Here is an 11,464-nt window from a genome sequence, read left to right on the forward strand (position 1 = left end):
CAAGCGGAGCTTCACCCAAAAAGGAGAAGTTCCGCTTGTTTGCCGCTGTGAGGACCCCCGGACGTTCTGGCCCCCTCCTCCTTCCCCCACCGCTTGGCCATTCACAATGTGCAGCATGCTTTGCGCATGAAATGGTTACAAGGGGGGAGGAAGTAGGCGGAGTCCACTGATGCTCCACTCCTAAGGGACAGAAAACCACATAAAGCAGCGGGTGCCCGCTGAATATACGCTCAATATGAACAGCATTAGTACAGGAAACTGTGCTGCACATAAAGGTATGGTTTTCAGCGGGTCTTGGACTAAATTTAAGTCCAAAAGTGGCAAGGAAGGGCTGTCCAGAGCCTCAATTAAAATGGCGTCAGCTCCCTCTCCCTCAGCTGCCTCAGAATCACCTCACAGCGCTGATAGAGCAGTGAAACTATTCTCTCCTCTCCTCACATATCAAACTGAAACAGTCTGCAGTACCTCAGTTTCACAGGATGAAAAGGTCATTGAGTCAGTCTCTCCCAATATATTATCACATATTGAACGTATGTTTCAAAAGGCACTTAAACAGATTTCTGACCATATTACTAATAGCCTGACTAAAGAGATAAGGGAGCTGGGCATAGCTAATCTTGAAACAAGGATAGAGGATATTGAGAATTTTATACAGGACCAAAATACAGAAATTGAGAATCTTAAAGAGGAAAACTTAGTACTTCAGTGTCGTCTAGAAGATTATGAAAACAGGGCAAGACGCTCCAATTTGCGCATAAGAGGCATTCCTGAATCCATAACTGACTTACAAGCGACAATGTTAGCCTTGTTTCAGGAATTACAACCTGCTATTCCAGTCGAACGCCTGGAAATGGACAGAGTCCATCGCACCTTATCTCCTAAAAAATCAGAAGGTCCACCCAGAGACATCATCATTAACCGCTTTACCACTAGCCACTGTGCTGCTAATGCGGCACAGTGGCTCGTTATCGTCTAGCGATGTAGACCTACATCGCTAGACTCCTCCCCTGTAGGCGGCGCTCGCGCGCCGCCGGAGGCGCACTCCCGCTGTTTTCATTCACAGCGGGAGTCGGGCCAGGGGAGGAGCAGCGGCGTTCGCTGCTGCTCTGCCCCGATCGTCGTGGAATCCAGTTTGGAGATCCGCCCGCCTGTGTAAACAGAGCGGGCGGATCTCCTAAGTGACAGGGAGTGACAGATCGGAGTGTTCAGCATAGCTGAACATCCGATCTGTCCCTGGCTCACTCAGTCAACCCCCCCCACATGTCAGTAAGCACCAGGCATACATTAACCCCTCCCTCTCCAATAAAATTAACCCCTTCCCTGCCAGTGTCATTTTTACAGTAACAGTGCATATTTATAGCACTGATTACTGCAGTAATGTCACTGGTACCCCCAAAAGTGTCAAAAATGTCAGTCAAGGGTCCGATCTGTCCGCCGCAATGTCGCAGTCCCGCAAAAAAAATCGCAGATCGCCGCCATTACTCGTTAAAAAAAAAAACACCAAAAATTACAGACATCTTTCCCTTAGTTAGTAAACGCAATAACTTTTGCGCAAACCAATCAAAATATGCTTATTGTGATTTTTTTTTACCAAACATAGGTAGCAGAAAACAAATTGGCCAAAAATTAAAAAAAAATTTGGTTTTTACATATTTTTTGGGGGGAATTTCATATAAAAAAATGTTAAAAATATTGTTATTTTTTCAAAATAAACGCATTTTTTTGTTTATAGTGCAAAAAGTAAAAATCGCACAGGTGATCAAATACCACCAAAAGAAAGCTCTATTTGTGGGATAAAAAGGACGTACATTTCGTTTGGGTACAGCGTCGCATGACCGCGCAATTGTCAGTTAAAGTCGCACAGCGCAAAAAGTGGCCCAGAAGTAAGACAGCAAAATGCTCTAGTGGTACAAAGTACAAAGGAGCAGCTCTTATCAGCTGCTAGAGAAAAAGGATCCTTAAATTTTCAGGGTCACGAATACCAAATCTTTGCGGATCTGTCTCCTATCACCATAAATAAAAGAAGAGCTCTTAAACCATTATTACAAATATTGCAGCAAAAACATATCCCCTACCAGTGGGGTTTTCCTTTTTCGGTGCGTTTTACTTTTCAAGGTACTAAATACAAATGTCATTCATCTGAAGATTTTCAAAACACCCTTCAAGACCTTCACCTAACTGAACACCAGAACCTGCAAGGCTCAGAAAATGCACGACGCAGATCTGCCTCTGGCTCACCACGCACTTTCTCAAAATCCTCTGGGAAAAAAAATCGTCCTGATTCACATAAACGTGGTCGCTTCATTTCTCCTTCTCCATCTGCTAAAGATTCCATGGACTGATGGACCAGATTATTCTTTTATCTCCTCTGTCTTATGCCAATGTGTCCCATGTTGGTCATCCGATTTCTTTTTACTAGAAAAGACTTCAGTGTCTTTCTTTATCTTGCCAGTATAATATTTCATGGATCTAATCCCTTTTTTGGCATATACTTCTAATTTGTTTTTTGAGCTAAATGCTCAAGCTCATAGGTGTTATAGCAAACTATACTGTGGCACAGAATTCCATTTAGTTCTACTTATTGTAGATTAATCCCTGTTGCTTGGTTCAAATCAATCTTCCTTTTTTTTTTTTTAATATAGTTACTATTCAGTTTCACTGTGCTACATCCTTTCCTATCTATAATATGTGCTAGAAGACATGGATAACTTCCTTTAGAGCTCTATAAAGTTCTTTGCAGTTTATACTCATTCCTCTGAAATGAATTCTAAAGGCCCGTACACACGTACCGATCGTCGGCATACAAACGTCGGTGGACGAAGGATCTGCCGATTGTACGCGTGTTAGTATGGTGCCTCCGACAGATGTCTGCGCACAATCCGCGGACAAAAGTCTTTCTTGCAAACATGAAAATTTTTGTATGCCGACACCAGAACGGACGATTGTTCGCCTGTCAGTACACAATTCGGCCGACAGACCGCAGATTTGCAAGACTGGGCATGCTCAGAAAATAGAAAACACAGGGAAAGTTAACCATTACATGACATCACTTCTGCAGTCGGCGGACAAAATTCTTGTGCTGTCCTTGTGCTGTCTTTGCACTTTTCAGCAGACACCGACATCCCGGGGAGAAAAGAGGAACATTTGTAAGCCGACCATCGGTACGTGTGTACGGGGCTTTAGATTCGCAGTATCTTGCACAGTTACTACTGGCAGGAGTTCTGTGATTTCTGCTTGTTATTATAGCATACATTGCTTATAATACTGTATATTTTATGGTAATTATTAACTTGTGGTTTTCTGTACCTTCCTAGGTTGTTCCGTGCATCCTCACTTTGTTACCCGCGGTGGCCTCTCCCTTTCAGAGACTACTGACGGTAGCTATTTAGCCTTTGTTGGGGGATTTCCATCTCCCATCAATGGGATACGTTCCTATTGGTTGTGCCTTAACTATTTGTTTTATATATTACCTTCTATGCTAAGCACACAATTGTCCCTTCTGTTTAGTTCTTCCCTTTTCTCTACACATTTCCTCCCGCTTTCCACATCGAGTATGAAACAATCAACAAATTCCACAATGGTATGGTATGCTAGACATCATTTATATGCAGTCTTATGGCCCTCCTAAATATAATGTCCTTGAATGTTCAGGGACTAAATAACCCAAACAAACGTACTAAAGCTTTTCGCAACTTTGCATCATTAAAAGCACACATTTTGTGTCTTCAAGAGACACACTTTACCTTACAATCCACTCCCAAATATTTTAGTCCTAAATATCCTCAAATTTTCACTGCCTCTGCCTCTACAAAACAACGAGGTGTGCTAGTGGCCTTTCATCGGTCTACTCCATTTACTCTTGTACATGAAATCAAGGACCCTGAGGGCAGGTATCTGATTCTGTTATTTTCCCATTTCTGGATAAATCCCCTATATCTTCTTCGAGCAACCCTAATAAACTCTCATTCTCACAACTGCTTGCAAAACATAATATGGTAGATTCTTGGAGAGAGGTGAATCCAAACAAGCGTAGATACACATATTACTCGCACCCTCATAAAACTTTCTCCCGCATAGACCATATATTTCTCACTATAGGTCTCATACCTGAAATGATTTCATCTATAGTCATACCAATGACATGGTCTGACCATAATGCAGTATGCACAGTTATTGCTTCAACTATTCCTAAAGCACATGACACTACGTGGTGCCTTAATGAGTCTTTATTAAAAAATACATCTCATTGTCTGGATATTAAAAATGCTCTCTCTGAATATCTATTACATAATTCAAAGCCAGATGTGTCTCCCCCTTACTTTATGGGAGGCACACAAACCAGTTATTAGTTGTATTTGTTTGAGACAGGCTGCACTCTTTAGACGTGAAGGTAAAACACTTAGCCAGAAATTGGAAACAAACTTTAATACATGCTAAACAGTATATCAAAATAATCCTACTTCTTCCAATAAAACCAATCTTGATGCAGCTAGGCTTGAATTTGATCTGTTTCTTACAGAGTCTGCAGATAAGACACTTCGGAGATTGCGTCACAATTTTTACATTAAAGCAAATAAACCAGATTCACCCATGGCCCGCATGCTCGCGTCACTCCATAAACCATTTAAACCCATACATCTTGAAATCTCGAGAGATACATTTTCCAGCAACCCTATAAAAATTCTTAAGAAATGTAAAACACACCTAGCTACTCTATATTCATCTGAAAACAATTTTAATTTTTCTGCGGCAAATTAATTTTTTGCTCAACTATCACTACCGACTCTTTCTCAGTCTCAGATGGAATTTATGGAAAAATCAATAACACCAGATGAAGTGTCCCAAGTTATAAAATCACTAAAATAAATAAAAGACCAGGCCCTGATGGTTTTTCGGCATTATACTACCGGGTTTTTACCAATTCCCTTTCGCCTATCCTAGCTAATGCTTTCAATACACTTCTTAATTGCCAATCCTTTAAACAGGAAACTTTAACCACTTTACCACCGGAGGATTTTGCTGTCTTACGTCCAGGCCACTTTTTGCGATTCGGCACTGTGCGACTTTAACTGACAATTGCGCGGTCATGCAACGCCGTACCAAAACGAAATTTACGTCCTTTTTTTCCCCACAAACAGAGCTTTCTTTTGGTGGTATTTGATCACCTGTGCGATTTGAAAAAATAACAATATTTTTCTACTTTGTCAGTTAAAAAATATACAATATATTCAATTTTTTTCATATATTTAGGCCAAAATGTATTTAGCTACATGTCTTTGACAAAAAAATTCTCAATGAGCGCATTTTTAACCGCTTTATGACCGGAAGGTTTTACCCCATTCCTGACCAGGCCATATTTTGCGATTCGGCACTGCGTTATTTTAATGGACAATTGCGCGGTCGTGCAATGCTGTACCCAAATTAAATTTATGTCCTTTTTTTTCCCGCAAAGAGAGCTTTCTTTTGTTGGTATTTGATCACCTGTGCGATTTTTACTTTTTGCGCTATAAACAAAAAAAGAGCGACAGTTTTGAAAAAATAACAATATTTTTCAAATTTTTTTATATGAAATTCCCCCCAAAAAATGTAAAAATCTAATTTTTTTATCATTTTAGGCCAATTTGTTTTCTGCTACATATTTTTTTTTTAAAAAATCGCAGTAAGCGTATTTTGATTGGTTTGCGCAAAAGTTATTGCATTTACTAACTAAGTGAAAGATTTCTATCATTTTTGGTGTTTTTTTTTAACGAGTAATGGCGGCGATCTGCGATTTTTTTTTTACGGGACTGCGACATTGCGGCGGACAGATCGGACCCTTGATTGACATTTTTTACACTTTTGGGGGTACCAGCGACATTACTACAGTAATCAGTGCTATACATATGCACTGTTACTGTAAAAATGACACTGGCAGGGAAGGGGTTAATTTTTATTGGAGAGGGAGGGGTTAATGTATGCCTGGTGCTTACTAACGTGTGTGGGGGGAGGTGACTGAGTGACACAGGGACAGATCGCAGGTTCAGCTATGCAATCTGACCCTGCCTGTCACTTAGGAGATCCGCCCGCTTTGTTTACACAAGCGGGCGGATTTCCACACTAGATCCCCGACGATCGGGGAAGAGCAGCGGTGATCACCGCCGTTCCCCCCCTGGCCCAACTCCCGCTGTAACTGAATACAGCGGGAGCGAGCCTCCGGCGGCGCGCGCGCCGCCGAGAGAGGGGAATGTCTGGTGACGTAGGTCTACGTCGCCAGACGATAACGAGCCACTTTGCCGCAGTACAGCCAACGTGACTGGTCGGCAAGTGGTTAACAGCAATCATCTGTATGCTCCCGAAGCCTCAAACTGATGACACGATTTGGTCGAACTATCGACCCATTTCCTTATTAAATTTAGATATTAAAATTTTAGCAAAAATTATAGCTTCCTGACTAAATAACTTCACAGGACAACTCATTCATAGGGATCAAGTAGATTTCATACCTATTCGCCAAGCTACTGACAACATCAGACATGCAACTCTGTTATCTCATATAGCTAAAACACGTCGTATCCCCTCGTGTTTCCTATCGCTAGACATTAAAAAAGCCTTTGATTCCATATCCTGGCCATACTGTATGTGCAATATACTCTTAGTAAATGGGGTTTTGGCCCAAATTTATTAAAATGGATCTCTGCGCTTTATAACAAACCTAAAGCATATATTAAATACGAAGGCTATAAATCAGACTTGTTTAACATAAAGAGAGGCACGCATCAGGGGTGCCCTCTCTCCCCTCTCTTATTTGCCCTTCTCATAGAACCTCTAGCACACAGTATTAGAAGAAATCCCTCAATTTCTGGTATAGAACTAGGTGGTCACCATCATAAATTGTGTTTATTTGCAGATGACATTCTTCTTTTTCTATCATCTCCCCATATATCAGCCCCTAATCTCATTGCTATCCTTAATAAATTCGCTGCTTTTTCAGGACTAAATATACATTTTCAAAAATCCACGGCCCTTAATATCTCATTGAGTGAATCTGAGTTAAATTTAGCGCAGAATGCGTTACCATTTTCATGGTCTTTGAAGCACATTCCATATTTGGGTATAAAATTTACTCCCAACCATTCTGATCTTTATGCAGCCAACTTTACTCCATTATTGAAAAAAGTTACTGAACTACTGACGAAATGGGCATCACTTCCATTGTCGTGGTTTGGGAAGATAAATGCAATCAAAATAGTTATTCTACCCAAATTTTTATATTTATTTAGGGTCCTGCCAATTCATATACCTGCACATTTTCTTCGAATCTTACAACGTAAAATAATTAAATTCACCTGGGGTTCAATCAAACCTAGATTGCCCGAATCCACGTTGATTCTCCCCACAACAAGGGGTGGACTGGGTCTCCCCAGTTTTGCCACATATTACAAAGCTGCGCAATTGGCACAATTAACTAAGTATCATGCCACTACTGAATTTCCCGAATGTGACCCCATCTCAATTTCAAATCTCTTAAGGTTACAACCAATTTAGGGATGATCGAACGGTTCGACCCGAACATTGGGTGTTCAAAATTCGGCCAAATTCCAAACTTTTTGCGGTAAAAGTTCGGAATTCGGGTCACCCGAACCGCCCAAAATGCAATGGGACAGGAAGTGAGCTTTAAAAGCCCGTGATTGGCCCAGAAACGTCAGTAAAAGCCAATTAGGGGGCAGGAGTCTGCTAGGAACGTGATTGGAGTGACTACGGGGACCAGTGGCCAATCAGGAGTGAATACGCCCCCCAGTATATAACATAGCCCCGCCTAACCTCTAGCACTGTAATACAGAGGCTTTGGAAGAGAGTGGAAGCATTTGTGTTTCTCCTGCTGTGTTAAACAACGTTTGCTGCATAGCCGATTGCTTGTAAAGCTCCAGATCAGCAGAAGAGCAGTCAGCTTACAGAAAGATTGTCAGTGTAGTTAGAAATACAGTGATTGTGCTGTTTAAGTTAGAAAAAAAAATAATTTAAAGGGACAGTGTCAGTTAGAAATTATCTTCTGCTGTATGGAGCTGTTCTTTTAGTGTGAGGAAAGGGATATGCAGTGTAGTTAGGGTACTATATACCACTATAGTTAGATTTAATAATCTAGTTTTTGTAGGGATAGTTTTAAGTGTCAGGGTTCCGTCTAGTGAGCACGTTGCACTGCTGATATATCTACAGCAGGTATACGTGCTTGCTAGTCAGCTATTGTGCAAAATACATTTCAGCGATACACACATCTGCTGTATTTAGCGACAACTTTGGGTCGCATAGCAGTGTGCATTTTGCAGGAGAATTTCACTGCGCAGAGTTGCCAAAGCCTCAGTGACAAGTTAACAGCTGTTCTTGTTGTAAGCGTTAAGTCCACTGCAAAAGGCTTTGCTACTCTGCGTCACACACATCTGCTTTATTTAGCGACAACTTTGGGTCGCATAGCAGTGTGCGTCTTGCATGTGATTTTCACATCGCACAGTTGATACCGCTTACAACAAGAACAGGCGTTAACTTGTCACTGAGGCTTTATCAACTGTGTGATGTGAAAATCACCTGCAAGACGCACACTGCTATGCGACCCAAAGTTGTCGCTAAATAAAGCAGATGTGTGTGACGCAGAGTAGCAAAGCCTTTTGCAGTGGACTTAACGCTTACAAAAAGAACAGGCTTTAACTTGTCACTGAGGCTTTATCAACTGTGCGATGTGAAAATCACCTGCAAAACGCACACTGCTATGCGACCCAAAGTTGTCACTAAATAAAGCAGATGTGTGTGACGCAGAGTAGCAAAGCCTTTTGCAGTGGACTCAGTGACAAGTTAATGCCTGTTCTTGTTGCAAGCGTTAAGTCCACTGCAAAAGGCTTTGCTACTCTGCATCACACACATCTGCTTTATTTAGCGACAACTTTAGGTCGCATAGCAGTGTGTGTCTTGCAGGTGATTTTCACATCGCACAGTTGATAAAGCCTCAGTGACAACTATGTCAAGTAGACCAAGGAAAGGCATACCTGGCCCTGCTGCGGAAAGGGGCACAGCTTCTGCAGTTGACTAGGAGCAAAAGAAAGGTGCGGTTAAGCAAAAAAGTCATTTTTGGAGGTTTGGCATGCTATAATTCTGGTTCTGGACATGCTACAGTGCTGAGACTTCACAGGTGCACTTTTTAGACCCCCCAGACACTAAATCCAAAGAAATCTCTTTTTTTTTTTCAATAATTGGCTCTCTATTAAAAACGACAATTTTTGAGAACTTTTTTTTGCCTGATTCATAGTCCCTGGGGCATGACCCAGAACCCTAGGCACTTTTTAGGGACATTTATTAGGTTTTAGGGCTTCAAAATTGTGTTTTTTGTTTCCCGAAGTTCGGGTCCCATTGATTAAAATGGGGTCCGGGAATCCGAGCCGAACTTTCGGGAAATTCGGTTGTTCTGGTCGAACCGAACTTTTCAAAAGTTCGATCATCCCTAACAACCGTCAGATCGAAAACATATTACTAATTCAATTACCAAGCATTCTCTTTCTTTATGGGATAGACTAAAGACTAATTATAATTTACAGTCTACACACAATCCATCACAATCTTTTCTGAGAAATCCAGCCTTTTATCCGGGTTGGGAATTCCCGAATTCATTTCGGGCATGGTCTAGGTCATGCCTGTCAAGGCTATTTAATCTGGTCTCTTGCTCTTCTATCTTAGGTTTTCCTGAACTTTGTGAATCACATAATTTACCACATTCAGAACTTTTTCGATATCTCCAAATTAAAAATTTCTATACCCCATTTATAACAAATGGTACCATTCTGAATCAGCTCTCTCAATTCGAGCGTATCTGTATCAACAACCCACACTCCAGAGGTCTAATTTCTAGCCTATATTCTCAATTGCTTAACAATCCAGACGTAGATACACCAAACTATGTCAGGATATGGGAAACAGACCTTGGCCGTACACTTAACCAATTAGAATGGTCTGAAATCTGGCCTGTAACAAAATCTTCTTCTTCAAATATTATCGCAATTGAATCATCATACAAGGTTCTTTCACAATGGTACTTGGTATCAGCTAGAATCGCCAAGTTCGCACCAAACTATCTGGCCTTTTGTTTTAGAGGTTGTACGGAAATAGGTACACATGTTCATATATGGTGGAATTGCTCAATTGCTAAAGTTTTTGTGAAAGAAATATTCTCTCTAGCATCTAAAATGTTTGAAATAGATATTACTCCAGATCCGGTGATTGCCATTTTAAATTTAAAACCTGCATGCCTGACACGAAAACAATTAAAATTATTCCTTCAGCTTCTTAATGCCGCTAAACAAACCATAGCCAAAGCTTGGAAGACTACCACTTTGAATCTTGTAGAAGTTAAACATAGGATGAATAATGCATTATTACATGCAAAAATGGAAGCCATGGATTGCAAAAAATTTAGTACTTTTATAAGCATTTGGGACCCTTGGATTAAACATGGCCTATCACCGGGTTTTGAGGAATAGGTTCTGAATGCTTGGTAGTTAAGACTTATACTTTATTTACTTTATATTAACTTTTGTGGTACAAGTTCTATTCTCGATGCCCTCTCCTTTACCCACTTTACCCTACCCACACCCTGCTGACTTCTTCCTTTTCCTTTTTTTCGTTTTCTTTTTTTTTTCCCCACAGCCATGTTCTGAATACCTTCTCAAAATCTTAATATCTCAGAATATCATATTAACCACTTAAGCCCCGGAGGATTTGGCTGCTAAAAGACCAGGGTTTTTTTTGCGATTTTTTACTGCGTGATTTTAACGGACAATTGCGCTGTCGTGCGAAGCTGTACCTAAACGAATTTGACGTCCTTTTTTCCCCACAAACAGAGCTTTCTTTTGGTGGTATTTGATCACCTGTGAGATTTTTTGATCATGCGCTATAAACAAAAAAAGAGCGTTAATTTTGCAAAAATAACAATATTTTTCACATTTTTTTATATGAAATTCCCCCCAAAAAAATGTAAAACTCAAAATCTTTTAACATTTTCGGCCAATTTGTTTTATGCTACATATGTTTGGTAAAAAAAATCGCAAAAAGCGTATTTTGATTGGTTTGCGCAAAAGTTATCGCGTTTACTAACAAAGGGAAAGATTTTTGTCATTTTTGGTATTTTTTTTTTAATGCGTAATGGCGGTGATCTGCGATTTTTTTTGCGGTACTGCGACATTGTGGCGGACAGATCGGACCCTTGACTGACATTTTTGACACTTTTGGGGTTACCAGAGACATTACTGCAGTAATCAGTGCTATACATATGCACTGTTACTGCAAAAATTACACTGGCAGGGAAGGGGTTAACTGTATTGGAGAGGGAGGGGTTAAGTGTGTCCTAGGGGCGTGTTTCTAACTGTAAAGGGACATGGCTATTGGTGTAAAAACAAAGATCAACGGTCCTACATAGTAGAACCGTCTGATCTTCATTTTTACACCA

The sequence above is a fragment of the Pelophylax lessonae genome (genome assembly GCF_965119305.1).
Source record: "Pelophylax lessonae genome assembly, chromosome: 7".
In the NCBI taxonomy this organism is placed as follows: Eukaryota; Metazoa; Chordata; class Amphibia; order Anura; family Ranidae; genus Pelophylax; species Pelophylax lessonae.